Raw genomic sequence first — 25,332 nt, forward strand, 5'->3', positions numbered from 1 at the left:
ACCATATGTAAAATAGATAGCTAATGAGAAGTTGCTGTATAACAGAGAGCTCAATCCAGTGTCTGTGACAATCTAGAGGGGTGGGATGTGGAAGGGAGGTTCAAGACGGAGGGGACATAGGTGTACTTACGGCTGATTCATGTATGGCAGAAACCAACACCACATTGTAAAGCAATTATCATCCAATTAAAAATAAATTTTAAAAACTGTAAAAAAAAAGAAAGAAAAAGAGCTGTCATTACCCATAATGACCAAAGTTCTGCTGATCAGTCTTTCCTTAATCACTGGATGATGTAAATGCATATGTTCTTTGGGATGCTGTTTATGGATATAAATAATGTAATTCAAATTAACTCAAAGTCAATACTGGGAAATGCAGAATTTCATGAAGTTAATGAAAGTGATATTTGAATACTAATCAAGTCACACATAAAGCCAGTTAGACCAGTTAAAATGAAACAGAGAAAATGGATGATGATTCAATGGGTGCTACAAAGAAGAATAATTTTAGTATCAAAGGATTGGAAAGGCCATTGGGAAAACTGGAAAAAGTGCTCTGAATATTTTTGCAAAAAAGGAACCTTTTAAAAAGCATGCTAGAAAGTTAAACATTAAGGATAGGATATCATACTGTGTTATCAACTGTGTTAGAAATCACAAAAAAGAAAAAAAAATGTTATTCACTCTTTGTTGATTTTTGTTATTTCCACAGTTTAAATTATAACCTGTTTTTAAATAGCATTTGGTTTAATACTTTTCATAATAAAGCCTTACTAAATCTTCCTTCTCCACTCCCATGCCCCTACTATTTACCATAAATCTTTAGTTCCTATTTCTTTAGATTTCTTGTCCTGGTACCACTTATTCTTAGATAACAATAATAATACAGGACAAGTCATAAAATGAATTTTGATTTTTAAAAGTGAATAAAATCTGATTTAAGTGAATTTCTTTTAAATATAGATGCGAACCTTATTTAAATGTGCTCATACCCAAAACATTCCATAGTTCTGATAGAGTGTTAACAAAGAAAGCAATGTCCATCATCTTCAATCTTTGTTTATACCATGAGTGATTTTAAAAGTGTAGGGAGTTAGGTGAACAAGTGATTAAAGCTCACCTAAATAAACAGAGATCTGAAAAATCTGGAAGATTAAAATCAATGAGAAATTTTATGGTTAAGTCAGCTTAGGGATCGAAATGCAGAAGAAATATGGTCATAATTCTGATGAACTTTGCTGTAACGTTTCTCAGCAACTAAGGTATTTTAAAGATACATACTAGAAGTCAAATGACATGGATATGGAATAATCTATCAGGTGAAAAAAAGTAAGAATTATTTGGAAAGTGATGAAAATAAGTGAAAATTTTAAAGAACGGTAAGAAAATACATTCACTTATTAAGAAGAAAAAAAAAATCCTCTATGTTACATAGTCCAACCATTAAATCAAATGTCAGATTTAATGTTTGTAAGAACAAATAGTTTAATCATGATAACTATTTACTTTGCTGAAATATTACTGCTAAATACTCCGCAGAAACCTAAAAATATTGGTCATAAAAACAAGATTTGTTGACATTAAAACCTGTTAAAATTAAATGATCATAGTACTCTGAAGAAGATGTAGGAAAAACTTAAGTGAAGTGGCCATGTATAGAAATGTAGTGAATTACAGTGTACATCCCAATCAATAGTGGTTATTCAATAATATGGGTAATTGTGGTCAGATATTCTCATTATTCAAGATAAGCTGGAGATTTGGATTTTAATGCAAAACGTTTCAATTTTCAAAGATTATGTGACACAGATGATACAAGCCTGCTAGCTGAATCTAGCCTGTAGGACAGTTGTTTCCAGACTAAGTAAAAAGGAATGCTATTTTGGTTATCTATGGCTGATTTACATTTATAGTACAGAAAGAAAACATTTCAAACACTTTAGTCCAATTTTCTCATGTCAATCTTCTTTTTTTAGTAAATTCACAAATGAAAATACAAAACTGAAATATCATTCTATTCATTTCTAAATGTTTTGACACTTTGCGTATGTGCCAAGTCGCTAAGTCATGTCCAACTCTGTGACCCCATGGACTGTAGTCTGCCAGGCTCCCCTGTCCATGGGATTTTCTAGGCAAGCATACTGGAGTAGGTTGCCATTTCCTTCTCTAGGGTATCCTGACCCAGGGGCTGAATTTGCATTTCCTGCATTGGCAGGTGGATTCTTGCACCAACTGGGAAGCCCCATTTTGACACTGGGTAGGTGGCAAAAGAGAAAAGAGAAGATACAAGTGCATCTGAACTTGGCAACATTTAGTGAAGAACAGTTACCATCTCAAAGACATACAACTTCAATCTACACTACTTTTTCTGCTTTCCTTAGTTATTCAGAAAGACAGAGTGCTGTAAACTGAGCTGTCTATTTGTTTCAGGAGCAGATGGGAAAAATAGCTACTTTTAAATGTGATTAAAATGTGAAGCCTCCGTTTAGTACTTATTTTTCTTTGTAAGCTTCTGATTTTAGGCTTAAGCAACTTTAATCAAGAGAAGATAGATCAGACAGCTGCTGCAGCCCTAGTCCACTGCTTATGTCTCTTCATGGAGAATGCTATAACAACAAACAAATGCAGCAAACAATCAACTCTATCTTTTGCCAAAGCTGTGAGACAGTCATTCATATGTTACTCGGGGAAGTCCAGTGAGGGTGTAAAACGTTTGAAGTGGACAGCAACTAGTCATTTTACTTTATTTATTAAAATAAAAATGTACTTACTATTTTGTATCCTGATTATGGTGGTTGTGACACAAAACTACATGATGTTAAAATTTATAGAACAAGACATCAAAAAAAGAAAGAAAGAAAATAGTTTCTTTATGACAGTAAGAAAACACAGCAAGTGAGCCTAGCATGTAGGCATCAGGGTTGTGGACAATTTCAGGTTGATGACCACAGTATCTACTTTGATAGTCACCCAGTTGAGACAGGGGCCAGTCTCCAACTTTTGCAAAGGAGCACACCAAGGTCCCATGAGAGGGGAATGACTCACCCAAACCCACATGGCCAGGAAGTAAAGAAGCCTGGACCAAATCCAACAGGCTATATTACGGATGCCTCCACTCTCTATTGTTTTGACGTGTTTGAAACAATACAGTTATTTTTAAAAGAATGTATTTACTCTTTCATTCCATAAATCTTATTGTGGCAATTTATCCTATAGATATCCTACACGTGTACAAAATAATAATATTCACTTTTTTTTTCCTGCTTACTATAGTAATGTTTATGCCAGCAAAAGATTGAAAACAACTCAAATGTTCCTATGAGGACTGATTAGATGAACTGTAGCAAGTATAATACTTCTAATGGAATATCATGAATGGTATTTTAAGAAAGAATGAAAAAGCTTTCTATGTATTGATATGAAAACAAAATCAAAATAAAACTCCAAGATACACTGTTTGGTAAAAAAAAAAAGCAAAGTGCAAAACAGTATACAGAGTATGCCTCCATTTGTGTAAGAAGCGTAAGAATGTATCTATTTACACTGCTGTGTTTGTGTATATAAACAAGTACCGGAAAGATACATAAGGAACTATTAATAGCTTTGACCAGAGCTGGTGATGGTTGGGGCAGATGGGGACAGGAGTGAAAGTAGCTTCGCAGTGACTACTTTTTCATACTGTTTTGATTTTTGAGCCATATATGGAAAGATAAGAAGACAGTTAACAAAGAGGTTAAAAGGAGCTGAGTGGAACTACAAGTTTACATGCTAACCTTTTACTGGGCTTCTAGTAATTGTAATTTTAGTTTAATGTTTATCTGGCTCTGGTAATAACAAAGCATGTTCCACTTGTTTCTGCTACATTTGCGTCTGGAGAAAGAAGGAAGAAACTTTATTGGAGACTTAGGTGGGGAACACATTTTCTTGTGACTTAAAATAGAGCCATCGACTAGGGATAAATAGCTCAGCTCTTAGATTTGTTCAGCATAGTCCACTAAAGGTATGTAATAATTTTATCTGAATAGGGAAGGAAATGCCTGCTCAGCTGACTTCAGAACTAAAATTAGGATTCCTTTATTGTTGTTCCAAACTGCTAAGAACTAAATATTTTATGCTGCGTTTGAAAGGGCAAAGGATTCTAAAACTTTGGTCTCAGCACTTAAACGGTCATATACAAACACTAGATAATGTATATCTACTTCACTGCCGTCCCCCAAGAATCATTCTTCAAAGACTCCTCACTGAGAGCTTTTCCTTATTACAAAAGTACAGGATGGATTGCAAGTGATACCGACTTTATAGGCTTAGGGTAACCTGCCTTCCACATGAGTTCAGTAAAGCCGCTCTAACGATGGCAACAATCACAGTTTTTATTTCTAGACTGATGTACAGTTTACAGATTGCATTCTCATGTCTTATTTAACCTCTCCAAACACTGGTATGTGAGTATTATTATCTCTGTTTTAGAAATTAAAAAACTGAGGTTCAAAGAGATGACGCTGTTGAATAAAATCCACTTCCAGGGACCAGCCGAGTCCAGACATGTACCCAGATCTTCTGATTCTGAACTCAGATCTATTCAGTTCAGTTCAGTTGAGTCGCTCAGTCGTGTCCGACTCTTTGCGACCCCATGAATCACAGCACACCAGGCCTCCTTGTCCATCACCAACTCCCGGAGTTTACCCAAACCCATGTCCATCGAGTCAGTGATGCCATCCAACCATCTCATCCTCTGTCGTACCCTTCTGCTCCTGCCCCCAATCCTTCCCAGCATTAGGGTCTTTTCCAATGAGTCAATGCTCCGCATGAGGTGGCCAAAGTATCGGAGTTTCAGCTTCAACATCAGTCCTTTCACTGAACACCCAGGACTGATTTCCTTTAGGATGGACTGGTTGGATCTCCTTGCAGTCCAAGGGACTCTCAAGAGTCTTCTCCAACACCATAGTTCAAAAGCATCAATTCTTCGGCGCTTAGCTTTCTTCACCGTCCAACACTCACATCCATACATGGCTACTGGAAAAACCATAAACTTGACTAGACGGACCTTTGTTGGCAGAGTATTGTCTCTGCTTTTCAATATGCTATCTAGGTTGGTCACAACCTTCCTTCCAAGGAGTAGTGTCTTTTAATTTCATGGCTGCAGTCACCATCTGCAGTGATTTGGGAGCCCCCAAAAATAAAGTCTGACATTGTTTGCACTGTTTCCCCATCTATTTCCCATGAAGTGATGGGACCAGATGCCATGATCTTAGTTTTCTGAATGTTTAGCTTTAAGACAACTTTTTCACTCTGCTCTTTCACCTTCATCAAGAGGCTCTTTAGTTCTTCTTCACTTTCTGCCATAAGGGTGGTGTCATCCACATATCTGAGGTTATTGATATTTCTCCTGGCAATCTTGATTCCAGCTTGTGTTCCTCCCAGCCCAGCGTTTCTCATGATGTACTCTGCATATAAGTTAAATAAGCAGGGTGACAATATACAGCCTTGACGTACTCCTTCTCCTATTTGGAACCAGTCTGTTGGTCCATGTTCAGTTCTGACTGTTGCTTCCTGACCTGCATACAGGTTTCTCAAGAGACAGGTCAGGTGGTCTGGTATTCCCATCTCTTTCAGAATTTTCCACAGTTTATTGTGATCCACACAGTCAAAAGCTTTGGCATAGTCAATAAAGCAGAAATAGATGTTTTTGTGGAACTCTCTTGCTTTTTCGATGATCCACTGGATGTTGACAATTTGATTTCTGGTTCCTCTGCCTTTTCTAAAACCAGCTTGAACATCTGGAAGTTCATGGTTCACGTATTGCTGAAGCCTGGCTTGGAGAATTTTGAGCATTACTTTACTAGTGTGTGAGATGAGTACAATTGTGTGGTAGTTTGAGCATTCTCTGGCATTGTCTTTCTTTGGGATTGGAATGAAAATTGACCTTTTCCAGTCCTGTGGCCACTGCTGAGTTTTCCAGATTTGCTGGCATACTGAGTGCAGCACTTTCACAGCATCATCTTTCAGGATTTGAAATAGCTCAGCCTGAATTCCATCACCTCCACTAGCTTTGTTCGTAGTGATGCTTCCTAAGGCCCACTTGACTTCATGTTCCAGGATATCTGGCTGTAGGTGAGTGATTACACCATCGTGATTATATGGGTCGTGAAGATCTTTAGTACAGTTCTTCTGTGTATTCTTGCCACCTCTTCATAATGTCTTCGGCTTCTGTTAGGTCCATACCATTTCTGTCCTTTATCGAGGCCATCTTCACATGAAATGTTCCCTTGGTATCTCTAATTTTCTTGAAGAGATCTCTAGTCTTTCCCATTCTGTTGTTTTCCTCTATTTCTTTGCACTGATCGCTGAGGAAGGCTTTCTTATCTCTCCTTGCTATTCTTTGGAACTCTGCCTTCAGATGGGAATATCTTTCCTTTTCTCCTTTGCTTTTTGCTTCTCTTCTCTTCCCAGCTATCTGTAAGGCCTCCTCAGACAGCCATTTTGCTTTTTTGCATTTCTTTATCACGGGGATGGTCTTGATCCCTGTCTCCTGTACAATGTCACGAACCTCTGTCCATAGTTCATCAGGCACTCTATCAGATTTAGTCCCTTAAATCTATTTGTCATTTCCAGTTTATAATCATAAGGGATTTGATTTAGGTCACACCTGAATGGACTAGTGGTTTTCCCTACTTTCTTCAATTTCAGTCTGAATTTGGCAATAAGGAGTTCATGATCTGAGCCACAGTCAGCTCCCAGTCTGGTTTATGCTGACTGTATAGAGCTTCTCCATCTTTGGCTGCAAAGAATATAATCAATCGGATTTTGGTGTTGACCATCTGGTGATGGCCATGTGTAGAATCTTCTCTTGTGTTGTTGGAAGAGGGTGTTTGCTATGACCAGTGTGTTCTCTTGGCAAAACTCTATTAGCCTTTGATCTGCTTCATTCTGTACTCCAAGGCCAAATTTGCCTGCTACGCCAGGTGTTTCCTGACTTCCCACTTTCGCAATCCAGCCCCCTATAATGAAAAGGACATCTTTTTTGGGTGTTAGTTCTAATAGGCTTTGTAGGCCTTCATAGAACCGTTCAAGTTCAGCTTCTTCAGCGTTACTGGTCGGGGCATAGACTTGGATTACCGTGATATTGAATGGTTTGCCTTGGAAATGAACAGAGATTATTCTGTTGTTTTTGAGATTGCATCCAAGTACTGCATTTCGGACTCTTTTGTTGGCCATGGTGGCTACTCCATTTCTTCTAAGGGATTCCTGCCCACAGTAGTAGATATAATGGTCATCTGAGTTAAATTCACCCATTCCAGTCCATCTTAGTTTGCTGATTCCTAGAATGTCGATGTTCACTCTTGCCATCTATTACTGCACAGTTATATATAATTATTAATGCCTGTCATAAATACAGACATGATTAGTTCAGATATAACTAGTGATATTTATATCTGATGAAATGATTTAGTCTTAAAGTTGGTCTATTAAGGTAAAAAAGACAAAAAAGATTCAAAATGACCATTGAAGAAAATTTAAATCATACATAAAGTATAAACATAGTATGGGGAGTAGACAGTCTTAGCAATATTTAACTTCACAGTACAAATTAATATAACACATATACCTATACACCTAAAAACAATTATATATATATATATATTATTTACACATATTTCACTAAAGGATGGCTCTAGGTGAATTTATACAATTAAATGTGCGTATCTGTATGATAGTCACATTTAATTGTATATGTACGTAAACTGTACTGACAGGACTTATGATAAAGATGACCGTATTTGGGGAGGACACATTTTAGAGATTTTTGTGTTTAAAATACCTAGTAATTATAGATAAAATATCTAGAGAAAAAAGCTCAACATCACTGTAAAAATAATACCTAGTTCATTGAGGGCTTACTGTAAGTTATGGCTGACTCTGTGACCCCATGGAGTGTAGCCCGCCAAGCTCCTCTGTCCATAGAATTTTCCAGGAAAGAACATATTAATATTATACTAATGTTTTATATATTACCACATTTAATCCTTTACAGATGTCTATGAGGTAGATACAAACTCATAAATACAGATGAGGAAACAAAATGCTTCAAAAGGTAGAATCACACAGAAAGTAAATACCAATGCCATGATTTGAATCCATTCACTTTGAGTTTAGAAATCATGCCCCTAGAATAAGAAGTGTTCATATTCTTGTTTGATGCACCAAATCTATGACATTAAACAAGGCAGCAGGATGAATCTTACATATATAACAGACAATGGTTTTGACAAAGATTCATTTCCTAACTTTCAAATTCTTAACATAAAAACTGAAATGATAGCACTTATGATCAAGATGACCATAGTAGGGGAACACACATTTTAAAGATTATTCTGTTTCATAAACCTAGTAATTACAGATGAAGTATCTAGAGAAAAAAATTAAAAGATACAGTTGTATAAAAAATTCTATGTAATAGAACACAAAGTGGTAGGCAAAGCTGACAGCATAGACTAGTTTGGTTCCAGGTCTGGTAGCAATCAGAGGCACCAAGGGTTGATACTGCATGGTGGTGGGGATTAAAAATAATTCCCTGGCAAAAGACTTGAGCCAGTCTCAGTGCATGGAATCTATACTGAGGAATGACTCCTCTATGAAAAGAGCCTGAAAAAAAGCTCTTGGAGCTAAAGGTTATAAAAACCCAGGCGACCAGAGGACACAAAATTTACTTCTTAAAATCAGGCCAAGCCACATACTGACTCAGGTAGAGTCAGTGTGATTAAGATAGAAAAACAGAGAAAAAAAATTTCCCTTCAATATGAACCTGCAAAATCATTTCCAAAGTACATGAGGCAAATTAAAGCTAAGAAAAAAAGTCAACAACCTCAACAATTAGGAAAGTATGCACATCTACCCTGGAATAGTGTCTATTTAGGTCCTCTGTCCATTTTCTGATTGGGTGTCTTGTTTTGTTTTGTTTTGTTTTTTGGATTTGAGCTGCATGAACTATTTGTAAATTATGGGGATTAATTCCTTGTTTGCAAATATTTTCTCCAAATCTGTGGCTGGTCTTTTCATTTTGATATGGTCTCCTCTGCTGTGCAAAAGTCTTTGAGTTTAATTAGGTCCTATTTGTTTATTTTTGTTTTTATTTCCATTACTCTAGGAGACAGAGTGAAAAAGATACTGCTGTGATTTATATCAAAGGGTGTTCTGCCCAAATTTTTCTCTAAGAGTGTTATAGTATTTCGCCTTACATTTAGGTCTTAATCCATTTTGAGTTTATTTTTGTGTATGGTGTTACAGAATGTTCTCACTTCACTTTATACATGTAGCTGTACAGTTTTCCCAGCACCTTTTGCTGAAGAAACTGTTTTCTCTATCATATAGTCTTGCCTACTTTGTTGAAGATTAACTGACTATAGGTGCATGGGTTTATTTCTGGGCTTTCTATTGTGTTTGATTGTTCTATATTTCTGCTTTTGTGTCAGTATCACACAATTTTGATTACTGTAGTTTTATAGTATAGCATTGAGAACTCTACTTAATATTCTATAATAACATAAGTGAGAAAAGAATTTGAAAAAGGATATATATATAACTGAATCATTTTGCTGTACACTTGAAACTAATGTAATGTTATAAATCAACTATAGTACAATAAATAAAAATTTTAAAAAGACTATGTAAAGTTTAAAGAAAAAGTACGCAAAAACAAATATATACATGAGGAATCAGAAAACATTTTAAACATAAGAGTTTAAGATTCACAAAGATATGTTATAAACATCTATAAAAATCAAAGGAAAAATAGAAAAAAATCAAAAGAAAAGACAAGAGTAGATTTATATGGAAAAAACAAACAATTTTTGGAGATGAAATATGCTAGTTGAAAAAGAAAATTCTAGTATACAGTAGAAATTCTTGACTGGATATAGTAGGAAAGACAGTAAACTGGAAGACAGGATTAAGAAATTCACAAAAAGGAGATTCAGAGATGTAAAGAGATGAACATTGTGAAACAGCTATTAATGGTCATGGAGGACACAGGCTTTAACATATATGAAAACAGATTATTTCAGACATAGAATATAAAAGTCATGGCAGATAAGCATATATAACATACGTCTGAGATAGTTCTAGTAGTAAAGATCATTATGATATTTAAGATCAAAAGCATCATCATTAAATCTACAGAAAGATACATGAAAATAAATCCACACCTCAACTCCCACATAGAGCAAATAAAAGGATAAGAAAGCCTTAATACTATCAGAGAGAAAAAAAGATTATCTGTAAAGTAATAATAATTAAATAGCAGATTTCTTATTGTATCCAAAATGCTGCAAGATAATAGAGGAAGATCTTCAAAGTGCTGAGGGAAAAATAACTGCAACCTAAACATTTAAAACTACCTACCATTAAGCAGTAGGGCCAAAATAAAGAAATTTCTAGGTTTATAAGACTTGGTTTACCTGCTAGACACGTTTGTTGAAATAACTACTTCTTTTTTTTTTTTTTTTATAAATTTATTTATTTTACTTGGGGGCTAATTACTTTACAATATTGTAATAGTTTTTGCCATACATTGACAAGAATCAGCCATGGGTTTACATGTGTTCCCTGAAATAACTACTTCTTAAGGCAAGAAAAACACCACATTGCGAGAAAGCATGGGACATAAGACGTAATTGTGAGCACAAAAATTAACCAAATCTTTTAAAAAATAAAAGAAAGCACAAAGACATTATTAACATTCTAGAAAAAAGAAAGGTGGAAGGTAAAACATGCAGAGATTACTGAGGGAGAGGATATACAAAATGATTTTAAAGCAAGAGAAAATACTATAGTACTTATGTATATGAAAATTTATGGGTCATGGTTAAAAGGGTCAAAATATAAAGTTACAGCTTCCAAACCAGCAAAGGAGAAAAAAAGCAGAAAAAAATATCAGCTTAACAGAGTGCATGAAAGGAGGAAAAAAGGAAAGGAAAATTAAATAAAACCAAAATAAAGTGGCAAAAATAAGTCAAATATATCTATGTCTACAACAAAGATAAATGCATTAAATTAACTTTTAATAAATAATATGAGAATGGAATTAGAAAAATGAATCTAACTTCATGATGTTCAGATGAGATACACCTAGAACTAAATGATTCAGCAGTATACAAACAAAGGAAAATGGAAAAGATATTCCAGGCAGCATTAGCTAAAAGAAAGTTAAGAATGCAGAAGATTTGAACAACAGAATTAATAAGTTTTTGTAGCAGCTATATATATATATATATATAACACAGCACCAAAAAATAGAGAGAATTCCTTTTAAGTACAGATGAGGCCATTGATAAAAAATGAGAACATATTAAACTTCAAAATAAGCCTCAAAAAGTATCAAAGAATCAGAATCATATAGACCAGTCATCTGATCATAATGAACTACTGATTCACGTAAAACCACAGACAAATTTCAAGTGTATTACATTAAGTGAAAGAAGACAAAATCAAAAGACTACAGGTGATATAATTATATTTATACAATAATATGGAAAAGATACAAACCAGTGGTTTTCAAGGACTGGAGTTGAGGATATGAAAGACTACAAAGGGGCACAAAGAAATATTTGTAGGTGATGGATATTCTATACTTTGATTATGATGGTGAATAAAAGAAAGTAAGAATGTAGAAGATTTGAACAACAGAATTAATAAGTTTTTGCAGCAGCTATATATAGAATACAGCACCAAAAAATAGAGTGAATGAATGAATATGTACATTTGCCAAAATTTGCCAAATGAATATGTACATTTGCTAAAGCTCAGAGCTGTATACACTATAAAGGTAATTTTATTCTATGCAAGTTATACCCTAATTAACCTGATTTCAAAACCCTGCTCAATTAATAAATGTATTACTTCAGATGTACTTATTAAATCAGAAAAAAGTTTTAAAACATTTGATTAAACATTTCAATCAAAGACCTGGAGAAGAAAATGGCAACCCACTCCAGTATCTTTGTCTGGAAAATCCCATGGACAGAAGAGCCTAGGGGTTGCAGTCCATAGGGTGGCAAAGCACTAGGCATGACTGAGCGACTAACACTTCACCTCTTCAATCAAAGAAGTGAGAATAAAAGAGTAAATGTAAGAAAGAAGAAGGAAGGAAAGGATAAAGATAATGTAAACCAATCTCTAGTCAGCTTCATGAAGAAAGCAAACAAAACACATTATGAATGAGAAGGGGACATTATCACACATAGATATGAAAAATAACAAAATATTAAAAACAACTTTAGGAGGTATTTGATACTTTGGAGGAACTGTACAAGTTATGCCTGTTTTTTTAATCTTTAAGTAAAGGGGTAGGTTTTAAAAATGCTTCATAGTGTCATAATACAATCAAATTTTAATGATCTATATTCCTCCTGAGATCTCACCAGGAACACTACCCCTACTCAAATCTTACACATCTTTTCAGTCCCAAGGCTCTGAGCTTTCTGTAAATTGTTCCCATTTCTCATAACTGCTCTCTGATTGCCTTCTCTACATGATTATTGTCCATTCAATCAGACTTTATGCTTACTTTGCATTCTCAGATGGGCTTAACAAAATGATCTATAAATACTATGAATAACAACTGAAAATTGTTTCTCAAGAATGATGCTAAAGAAAGGAAGACACAATTGCTCTCTAAAGTTACAAGAGTAACTCAACTGAGTATACTAAAACTAGAAAAAAAGGTAAGCTTCCCCTTTTCCTCTCCCCTGGGTTTCAAGTTTTTGAAAGGACTAATACAATCTTTATCAACTTCTGAACTCCTGGTACTGGATACATATAGAACTCCTCTTTATGATAAGAAAACAAACAAAAAACATGCTTCATCATATACATGAAAATTAAGTGTTTGTTCTGAAGAGTCACACTGAATAGTTCCCTACAAAAGGGATGTATGTCAAGAAAGAACATATCACTTAGAAAAAAAAATCTCCTAAATTGTAACTAATGGCAATTCATAATTCTTGACTGGAAACTAGACTGGAGAAAAAAAATTACTATAACAGGACAGTGTTGAAATAATTGCCAAATTTGAATATAGATTGTGTATTAGATAACAATTTTTTAGCAATGTTAAGTTTAAAGTTTCTGATTTCAGTAACTGTTTTAAGACATGTAAAAGAATGTGCTTACTTCAGGAGATACCTACTGAAGCATTTAGAAAAAAGTCAAGGTCTGTAATTTAGTCTCAAAATGTTTAGCCAAATAATGATAAGGATGGATGGATATGATAAGAGATAAACCAAATGTGGTAAATGTGTAAAACTGATCAAGGTGAAGAGTATATTGATATTAATTGAAGTATTCTTCCCAATTTTCTGTAGCTTTGAGATTTTTCAAAATAAAAAATTTTTTAAATAGTCAAATATATAAGTATCCAAGAAATACTTCAAATTAAATCAGAACATTTATAAATATATGAAATCAGTAAATACATTCTAAAATATATAATCACCAAATTTATAAAATATAATAAATGCTATAAGCAGCAAATATGTGAATTTAGAAGATTATTTTGAGAACTTCTCCTAGAATTCAAACTAAAAGAAAAAAGAAATCAAAGACAAAGAGAAAGTGATTTAGAGGATTATTGCTGTTAGTCGCTAAGTTGTGTTTGACTCTTGCAACCCCCATGACTGCAGCCCACTAGGCTCCTCTGTCCATGGGATTCCCCATGCAGGAATAATGGAGTGGGTTGCCATTTCTTTCTCCAGAGGGTTCCCAACCCAGGGATTGAACCCGTCTCCTGCATTGGCAGGCAGATTTTTATGACTGAGCCACCAGGGAAGCCCAATTAAGAGAATATGATGGTTAATTTTATGCTTCAACTTGGCTGCATTGTGCACACTGGTGCACAGTGGTTTGATCAAATACCAGTCAAGATATTCCTGTGAAGGTAATTTTTAGATGTAATCAACATTTAAAATCAATTGATGTTTAATAAATCAGATAATTTTGGTAATGTGGGTAGGTTTCATTGAATCACTTGAAGGAATCTAGAGGAAAGACTGAGGTCCTCCAAGGAGGAATAAATTCTATCTACAGACTGCTCTGGGATACAAGGCTGAAACCATCTCCTGCTGGAATTTTCAGACTGAAATCTCCCTACAGATTTCAGACTTGTCTGTCAGCTGCCACAACTGCACAAGCCAATTCCTTAAAATAAATCTCTTTATGTAAAGTAATCTCTCTATACACACGAATATGTATATATACATCCACATGTATATGTATATATATACATATATACATCCCACTGTTTCTCTGGAGAACCCTCATACAGTGGATAACCCAGGAGGTCCAGTATAGTAAGAATTTGAGTGGGAGAAGAGATAGTAGGAGAGATGGAAGCAATAGTCGAATAAATGATACTAGAAATTTTCCTGAGATAAAATAAAATATGAATTTTTTACAATAAAAAGGGTTACTGAAACTTAGGCAAATAAGACTTAAAGTCCTGGTGATACATTTAAATTTAAAGAATTTAAATAATAAAGAAAAGACAAAACCCTATATGGGCTTCAAGCAGAAAAAACAGCACCTAAAATGAAAATCATCAGCTTGACAACAGACTTCTCTCATACCATATGTAATAGTAGACAATGGACCATAATCAATTAATTTTTAAAAGTAAAAGATTTCTACCCAAGAATCTAAAACTAGCCTAGCTCTATTATTCATTCTGGAAGACACAAAGCCATTTCACAATCATTCAAAGACTCAGAAACTTTACCATCCGTCATGAAAACAAATGAGTTTAAGAAATGCACAATATTTTAATAATGAAGTATCACCAATAAAACTATTAAAACTTTGGGTTACACACCCAAGTTAACATGGTTCAAAGGCAAATAACATGCTAAAATAATCATTTAACAAAATTTACATCATGTGAAAAAGATAACACTGATTTAAAGCTAAGAGGCAAGATTATTGCAACAAAAAAGTGGTATGTATGCACACACACATGCAAATGCGTGTGTGTTTGCAACAAGGGTAAGAATGAGAATAAGTAAAATGTTGAATCTCTCATTGTACTTATGGGGAACTATTATATAATTTTATTCATGAGCTTGAAAGAAGAATAAAGCACTAGTAGAGTAAAAATACAATGTAAAACTTCAAAGTAGGAACCAGAATAAAGAAAGATCAAGAAAAACTCAGCAGGTATAGCAAAACAAAGTAAGAGAAAAAGAAAAGCACAAACTAAATAAACAGCCCAGAAAGTGAGGCAAAAAACCTCAACTAAATATCAGCAAATCAAATTCAAAAATATGTTTTAAAAGGATAGTATATCATGATCAAGTAGAATTTATCCTAGGAATGCAAGAATGGTTCAGTATCTCCAAACCAAGCAACAGAGTATACATACCACATTAACAAACCAAAGAATAAAAGTCATATGATCATTTCAATAGATGTAGAAAAAAGCTTCTGACAAAATTCAATATCCATTTATGATAAAAACTCTCAAAAAAGTGGGTATTGAGGGAATCAACTTCATCATAATAAAGGCCCTATATGACAAGCCCTTTTTGGTTACCTGATACAAGCAGCTGACTCACTGGAAAAGTTCCTGATGCTGGGGAAAAAAAGGGAGTCAAAGGATGAGATGGATGGATGACATCACTGATGCAACAGACGTGAACTTGGGCAAACTTCAGGAGATGGTGAGAGACAGAGAGGCCTGGGGTGCTGCAGTCCATGGGGTCGCAAAGAGTCAGACATGACTGGACAACTGAACAACAACAACAACAAAACAAGAACATGACAAGCCTACGACTAACATCATATCCAATGGTCAAAAGCTGAAAGTATTACCTCTAGAAACAGGAATAAGACAAGGACACTTATTTCTATTCAAAATGGAAAAGAAGAAGTAAAACTGTCATTGTTTCCAGATGAAATGATACTATACACAGAAAATTCTAAGGATGCCACCTAAAAACTACTAGATTTAATTAATAGATTTGGTAAAGCTGGAGAACACAAAATTAATATGCAGTAATCTATTACATATCTATATACTAAAAATGAACTATCAGAAACAGAATTAAATAAGGAAACAATCACATTTATAGTTGTGTCAAAAAGAATAAAATACGTAGGAATAAATCTAACTCATGTGGTAAAAGACCTGTACTCAGAAAATTGTAAAACACTGACAAAATAAATTGAAGATGACAAAAACAGATAAAAAGATATACTGAGTTCATGGGTTGGAAGAATTAATATAGTTAAAATGTACAGAACTACCCAAGACAATCTACAGAGCCAGTGCAATTTCTTTCAAAATATCAATGGCAATTTTCGCAGAACAAATAATTTTAAATTTTGTATGAAAACATCAGTTCAGTTCAGTCGCTCAGTCGTGTCCTGACTCTTTGCGACCCCATGAATCCCAGCACGCCAGGCCTCCCTGTCCATCACCAACTCCCAGAGTCAACCCAAACCTATGTCCATCAAGTCGGAGATGCCATCCAGCCATCTAATCCTCTGTCGTCCCCTTCTCCTCCTGCCCCCAATCCTTCCCAGCATTAGGGTCTTTTCCAATGAGTCAACTCTTCATATGAGGTGGCCAAAGTATTGGAGTTTCAGCTTCAACATCAGTCCTTCCAATGAACACCCAGGACTGATCTTTAGAATAGACTGGTTGGATCTTCTTGCAGTCCAAGGGACTCTCAAGAGTCTTCTCCAACACCACAATTCAAAAGCATCAATTCTTCGGTGCTCAGCTTTCTTCACTGTCCAACTCTCACATCCATACATGACCACTGGAAAAACCATACCTTTGACTAGATGGACCTTTGTTGGCAAAGTAATGTCTCTGCTTTTAAATATGCAATCTAGGTTGGTCATAACTTTCCTTCCAAGGAGTAAGTGTCTTTTAATTTCATGGCTGCAGTCATCATCTGCAGTGATTTTGGAGCCCAGAAAAATAAAATCTGACATTGTTTCCACTGTTTCCCCATCTATTTGCCATGAAGTGATGGGACCAGATGCCATGATCTTAGTTTTCTGAATGTTGAGCTTTAAGCCAACTTTTTCACTCTCCTGTTTCAGTTTCATCAAGAGGTTCTTTAGTTCTTCTTCACTTTCTGCCATAAGGGTGATGTCATCTGCATATCTGAGGTTATTGATATTTCTCCTGGCAATCTTGATTCTAGCTTGTGTTTCTTCCAGCCCAGCGTTTCTCATGATGTACTCTGCATATAAGTTAAATAAGCAGGGTGACAATATACAGCCTTGACGTACTCCTTTTCCTATTTGGAACCAGTCTGTTGGTCCATGTCCAGTTCTAACTGTTGTTTCCTGACCTGCATACACGTTTCTCAAGAGGCAGGTCAGATGGTCTGGTATTCCCATCTCTTTCAGAATTTTCCACAGTTTATTGTGATCCATACAGTCAAAGGCTTTGGCATAGTCGATAAAGCAGAAATAGATGTTTTTCTGGAACTCTTGCTTTTTCGATGATCCAGCGGATGTTGGCAATTTGATCTCTGGTTCCTCTGACTTTTCTAAAACCAGCTTGAACATCTGGAAGTTCATGGTTCATGTATTGCTGAAGCCTGGCTTGGAGAATTTGAGCATTACTTTACTAGCGTGTGAGATGAGGGCAATTGTGCAGTAGTTTGAGCATTCTTTGGCATTGCCTTTCTTTGGGATTGGAATGAAAACTGACCTTTTCCAGTCCTGTGGCCACTGCTGAGTTTTCCAGATTTGCTGGCGTATTGAGTGCAGCACTTTCACAGCATCACCTTTCAGGATTTGAAATAGCTCAACTGGAATTCCATCACCTCCACTAGCTTTGTTCATAGTCATGCTTCCTAAGGCCCACTTGACTTCACATTCCAGGATGTCTGGCTGTAGGTGAGTGATCACACCATTGTGATTTTCTGGGTCGTGAAGATCTTTTTTGTACAGTTCTTCTGTGTATTCTTGCCACTTCTTCTTAGTATCTTCTGCTTCTGTTAGGTACATACCATTTCTGTCATTTATCGAGCCCATATTTGCATGAAATGTTCCCTTGGTATCTCTAATTTTCTTGAAGAGATCGCTAGTCTTTCCCATTCTGTTGTTTTCCTCTATTTCTTTGCATTGATCGCTGAGGAAGCCCTTCTTATCTCTCCTTGATATTCTTTGGAACTCTGCATTCAGATGGGAATATCCTTCCTTTAAAGACCCCAAATAGCCAAAATAATTTTGAGAAAGAAAATGCTGGATGCAGCATGCTCCCTGACTTCAACTGTACTACAAACCTACAGCAATCAAAATGGTATGGTAATGGCACTAAAACAGATACACAGATCAATGGAACAGAATAGAGAGACCAGAAATAAACCCACACACTTAAAGTCAATTAATCTACGACAGAGGAAGCAAGAATATACATTGGGAAAAGACAGCCTTTCATAAAATCATAGGCAGTAAGCTCTCTGACATTAGCCTTAGTAATGTCTTCTCAGGCAAGGGAAATAAAAGCAAAAATAAATAAATGGGACTACATCAAACTAAACAGCTTTTGCATAGTTAAGGAAACTATCAATGAAATGAAAAGGCCACTTATTAAATGGGAGAATATACTTGCAAACAATATATCTGATGAGGATCAATATCCAAAATATACAAAAATCTCATACAACTCAATATCAGAAATACAAACCACCCAATTAAAAGATGGGCAGAAGACATGAATAGACATCTTTCCAAAGAAGACTATAAATGGCCAACAGACACCAGAAAAGATGCTCACCATCACTAATCATTAGGGAAATAAAAATCAAAATGAGATATCACCTCACACCTGTCAGGATGGCTATTTTCAAAAAGACAACAAATAACAAGAATTCTCAAGAATGTGGAGAAAAGAGAACTCTTTCGTTCTGTTGGGGGGAATAAAAATCGGTGCAGCCATTATGGAAAATAGTATGGAGTATCCTAAAATAAAAAACAAAACAAAAACTAAAAATGGAACTAGCATATTGATCCAGCAATTCCATTCTTGGTTATATTAATATATCCAAAGAAAATAAAAGCAATAAATCAAAAGGACAAAAAGATATATGCACCCCAACGTTCACTGCAGCATTGTTTACAATAGCCAAGTTACAGAAGCTACCTAATTCTCCACTGACAGATGCATGGATAAAGAATATATAATAGATTACTGTTCAGCCATAAAAAGAATGAAATCTTGCCACTAGCGACCATATGGATGGAGCAAAGGGTATTATGCTAAATGAAATGTCAAGCAGAGACATTTGTCAGACAGAGAAAGGCAAAATATCGCATGATTTCACTTATATTTAATATCTGCAATCTGAAAAACAAGTGAACAAACATAACAAAAGGGAAACAGACTTACAGATACAGAGAACCAGGCGGTTGCCAGAGGGGAGGTAGCAGGGGCAAGGTGGTGGTGAAGAAGAACTAGGTGGAGGAGAGTAAGCAAATTTCCAGTTGCAAAATAAATTAGGATATGAAATAGATCACGGGTATGAAATTGTGGGGAATATAGTTAATAACTATGAAATATCTTTGTATGGTGATAGAAGATAACAGACTTACTGTGATCACTTTGTAATATATAAGCATATCAAATCATTATGTTATGTAACAGGAACTAACAATGTTGTAGATCAATTACACTTTAAAAACAAACAGATTTAAAAAAAACCTCACAGAAAAGAAATCAGATTTGTGATTACTAGCAGCGAGGGTAGGAGGAGAGAGAACTGGATAAAGGTACAACCTCCCTGTTAAGCACTAGGGATGTAATGTATAATATGACAAATAAATGATAAATAATAAACACTACTGTATATTACACATGAAAGTTGTCAAAAGAGTAAATCCTAAGTATATCAATAGTCATAAGGCATACTAATGAATTTTATTTTTCCATTAAAAGATAATGATTCTAACCAAAAAAAAGGAAGAAAAAAAAGAAAACCCAGTGATATGCTAGTTTAAAAATGCCTACTTTAATCAATATGATAGAGACATGCTGAAAATCAAAATACATAATAATCTTTAGTTGGACGGTGAATAAAGCTGAGCGCCGAAGAATTGATGCTTTTGAACGGTGGTGTTGGAGAAGACTCTTGAGAGTCCCTTGGACTGCAAGGAGATCCAACCAGTCAATCCTGGAGGAGATCATTCCTGGGTGTTCGTTGGAAGGACTGATGTTGAGGCTGAAACTCCAATACTTTGGCCACTTCATGCGAAGAGTTGACTCATTGGAAAAGACCCTAATGCTGGGGAGGATTGGGGGCAGGAGGAGAAGGGGACGACAGAATATGAGATGGCTGGATGGCATCACTGACTCGATGGACATGGGTTTGGGTGGACTCTGGGAGTTGGTGATGGACAGGGAGGCCTGGTGTGCTGCAATTTATGGGGTTGCAAAGAGTTGGACACAACTGAGCAACTGAACTGAACTGAACTAAATATTTAGAAAAATGTTTTCTCTACACACACACACACACACACACACACATATACTATTAACAATATATGTACATGCATACACACAAACACACAAATGCCAGGAGAAATAATCATATCCACAACTATGGCAGGAAACTAGAGGGCTCTCATAAATCAATAATCCAGTAGTCAAAAATACATGGCAGAAAAATCAAACTGAATCAACAGAGAATATGTATTATATTTAGATGCTCATAGAAAGTGATTATATATTATGCCATAGAGGAAGCTTCAATAAATTCCCCAAGTAGAAATTATACATACGACATTATCTAAACTAAAAAATAAAACTATAAATCCATAACAAAAGACCACATTACCTAAATTAATAAAACTGTAAATCCACAACAAAACCCAATAAACCCTTAGAACTAAAAAAAAAAAAGCATTTTCCTAAATAATATCTGTATTAAAGGGGAAATAAATAAATTGTACACTATTTAGAAACAATTGACCTCTGAAGAAAATGTAGAACCTTAAATCCATTTATTAAAAAAATAGTTTTAAATGTATATACCACGCATTTAATTTAAAAAGTCAGAAAAGAATAGTAATATAAATCTCAATAAAAAGAGCAAAAAAAGGAGACTATGATAAAAAATAGAAATGAATGCAACACAACCCTCAAAGTTAGACTTTAACAACCACAACAAAAGCTAGCTCTTTTTAAGACCAATAAAACAGATAGTTCCAGTGCTACTTCAATAATTTGAATGATTTAGAGAAAGAAGAAAAGTCTTTAAATACATTTTTATGAAACTACTGTACTGTGGTAAAAAACATGAAAATGAGAAGATAAAAAGAGAAACTGAAAAGTTATCTCATCTGTTCTTTAATTCAGTAAATATTTGCCACGTGTCTACTCTACGTCAGGCACTCTACCAGAAACTAAGGGCAAAAGATGTAAGTAAAAAGACAAATTCCTGGTCTAACTACACAGAAATTAGATTTTAAAATAAGCGAATCAAATATATGACCAAAGAGACTTTACATGAGAATTGTGAGATATCTATCCTTGGAAATTTAAGAAAATATACTATTAAATTCCTAGAGTAGGAAATGGCAACCCACTCCAGTATCCTTGTGGAAAAATTCCATGGACAAGGATACTGGCTTGATGGGCTACAGTCCATGCTATTGCAAAGAGTCGGACATGACTGAATGACCGAGCATGCATGCACTATTAAATTAATATGAGGTGAACCCACCTCATATGATTATCACCATAAATGATTCAAGTTATTTGATGAAGTTCACTAGCTACTTCTATTTTAAATACTCTAAGAAAATAAGAAACTGTACACTTTTCAACATTATTTTGTAAGAATTAGCCAATGGACCTGAATGAGAAAATCATGAGATACAAATATTAGAAAAGATCTGTAATTATCATTATTGCTAATTATAAAATTATCTACATAAAAAACCCTAATGTAACAACTAAAGTAATATGGTATTTCACGAAGGCAGTTTGTTAAAAATGAAATTAGAACAAAAATAAGAACAAGAAGAATCTCAAATAAATATAAAGAGTAGAAAATGTAATAGGAAAGAAAGTACACAATAGCAACAAAAAAACATACAATTATTAGCTGGTAATGCTAATAAACCTCATTAAAATCAGTGGGAATAGAATGGGCTCTTTTGGACAAAATGTTATTCATGTGGAAAAATTAGATCCCATACCTTAAATCATATGTAACGCATGTTCCACGTGGATTTATGCCCTGCACATGAACATGGACTTAAACATAAGTTTAGAAAAAGTAATGAATACTCTTGTTTATCAATATACATTTAGAAAATATATGAAAACATCCATGCATTTGAACATATTAATTTCAGGAGAGTGGTTACTTCTGAAAAGGGAAGATTGGACAAGGGATAGAAAATGGATTTTAGCTTTGTCAGTAATATACTATTACTTTTTTAAAAGTGAGAAAAAAATCATTGAAAGTTACTTACTCTATAGTTTATCTGAAATATTTCATAGTGAAAAATAAGATGAGAAAAACTGCAACTTTAATCCATTTGATCTTTACTTAGGTGTAAATTATGAGACTAATGTTATTAATGGCACCCCACTCCAGCACTCTTGCCTGGGAAACCCCATGGACAGAGGAGCCGGGTAGGCTGCAGCCCATGGGGTCGCGAAGAGTTGGACACGACTGAGCAACTTCACTCTCACTTTTCACTTTCATGCACTGGAGGAGGAAATGGCAACCCACTCCAGTATTCTTTCCTGGAGAATCCCAGGGACGGAGGAGCCTGGTGGGCTGCCATCTATGGGGTCGCACAGAGTTGGACACGACTGACGCGACTTAGCAGCAGCAGCAGCAGCAGTGATTAATTTCATTCCAAATTTTCACAATACTATTTATTGAATAATCCACAATAATTTATTGAATAAATACCGAATAAATAAAAAACATTTCCCATGTTTAATTTGAAATGCTTCTGTGCTATGTTGCATCTTTTCCATAAATAGTCAAACCAATATATATCTGTTAATGTGTTTTTAAATCTCTCTCATCAAAGCTTTGTAATTTTATAATTTTCTTCAGATATACTGTTCAGAACATTCTTTTTATGTTTATTCTTGGTATAATTTTTATTACTAATATTGTTTTTACCTTTTTAAAAAGCTGATTATTAGTAGATGGGAGAGTTACTGATTTTGTGAGTTTATTTTCTACCCAGAAAGTTTGCTGATGTGTTATTTTAATTCTACACAGATAACAGTAACAATTACAAAAAATGAAATTTTGTTTTTGTTAGCCAATCTGTGTATTTGTCTCTGTTTTATTTACTGTATTGGGCAGAACTTTTAATATGTTGAAAAGCTGGAATAATAGGCAATATTTTATTTTATTCAGACTTTCAAATGGCCTCCTTGCTGGTTTTTGCTTTACTCATTTAAATTTTTTTTATAATTATTGCTATATCTAATTGAATGTTCTTCTCACATTTATTATGTTAATCATATAATTTTCCACTTTAATTTGTTCAATGTAGTAGATTACCTTGATAGTTTTTTTTTTTTTTAAAGAACTGAACTATTCTTGAATTCCTTTCATAAAACCTACATGGTCTGGAGATACTAACACTCACACACAAACATTACTTCAATTTGCCAATATTTTATTTAGGAGTTTTGCATCATACTGTTCCTGTGAAACTGGCCTATAACTTTTCAGATTTGTATTATCTTTGCCTTACTCTGATATTAAAACAAAAAGAGAAAAGCTTTCTCACTTTTCTTGAAAACCTTCTGTCCTCCTCTACCCTAGTCCAAGCCACCATCTGGATTATCCTCTAATCCTCCCTTCTTTGCAAATGCATTTAAGTATTTTTTTCTTCTCTTTCCTAACCCATTTTTCTTACCCTAAGGCTACAACCTCATGCACTCTATACAATGTAAGCTCCACAAGAATAAGGAACTTGTCTACTCCCAGAAGTTAGGCCTGTGTCCAATCTATGGAGCAAGGGCTCAAAAGATGTGTTTAATTAAAAAAAACAACCCTACTCTTTATCAGTCAGAATAGCAAAGACAAAAAGCTTGAAATGTCTGCATTAGAACTTTGGGGAAAAAATGAGCACATATTTATATGCATATATTCATACAGTTTTCTGAAGAGTAACTTGAAGATAACAACCAAGGATCTTTAAATGTGACGCCTTTTAACAAGCAAGTATATTTCTAGCAGTTTATTTTTCTAAAGTAATATGATAACATGGAAAACATTTACAAGCTCTATTTATGATAAAAGACTGTAACAACCTACGTGTTCAATGATACGTGATCTCTGAATTATGATACATCTATACAGTGGAACAAATATGTATTTGTCATACAAAATGTTTAGTAGAAACTGTAAAATTGCTGGAGTTCTGGTAGAGAAATTAGAAGTAACTTATATAAAGCCAGATGGCTCAGCGGTAAAGAATTTGCCTGCCAAGCAGGAGATGTGGGTTTGATCCCTGAGTCAGGAATATTCCCTGGAGGAGGAAATGGCAACCCACTCCAGTATTCTTGCCTGGGAAATCCAATGGACAGAGGAGCCTGGTGGGTTACAGTCCATGGGGTCACAAAGAGTTGGACATGACTGAGCAGCTAAACAACAATATAAAGCCAGGCTGCCTTTTAGGCATACTCATAATACTCATAATACCATAAAAACAAACATCAGCCTATATCCCAAAAGCACTTCAGTGAAAAGAGATTTTAAATGTTTACTGAACTCTCATGAAGAAGGATTTAATTGTTAATGCATAATAAAACATCTTAAAATTCTCTTTTGCCCAGAGCAGGGTGCGTGTCCCAGAATCTCATCTTATACTCCCAATCTTCCTCAAACTCTCTCTCCAAGTTCCCCCCAATATGACATTTTTCTCCAATACATCATCTTCTTCACTCTTTCTGGATTGATTCTTTTCTCCCTCTAACTTCCTAATGTTAATCAGTCAAGATCTTTCAGCTTCTTTCAATTCTCCTCCTTTCCCAATTTATAAAACAGCACAAAGAATTGGCCATGAAGCTAAGCAGACAAGCAGGAAAAGATTTATTAACTTTTAAGTATTTATAACCTTTTATCCTACCTGCCTTTCCAGATTTCTCCTTTCTGTTTTCCTCTCCCAAACCCTGTCCCCCTTCCACCTATCCCCACCCCGGCCAACCATCTCTCTATTTCTGTCTCTCTCTCACACACACAACATACACCATAATTTTAAAGATTTGGGCTAAAATATATTTTTATCTAAAACCTCAACTGTGTCTTTAAAACTGCTTGGCAATCTTACATCCTCATT

At 34.9% G+C, this 25,332-nt stretch overlaps 1 protein-coding gene across 4 annotated transcripts in view; it reads right to left on the reverse strand.

Moving 5' to 3' along the window:
• Window positions 1-25,332, reverse strand: part of MBD5 (methyl-CpG binding domain protein 5) — a 454,579-nt gene that overhangs the window by 186,445 nt on the left and 242,802 nt on the right. The gene's annotated exons all lie outside the window — the stretch shown is intronic.

This window comes from Giraffa tippelskirchi, chromosome 3, assembly GCF_054371585.1.
Source record: "Giraffa tippelskirchi isolate mGirTip1 chromosome 3, T2T-mGirTip1v1.2.pri, whole genome shotgun sequence".
In the NCBI taxonomy this organism is placed as follows: Eukaryota; Metazoa; Chordata; class Mammalia; order Artiodactyla; family Giraffidae; genus Giraffa; species Giraffa tippelskirchi.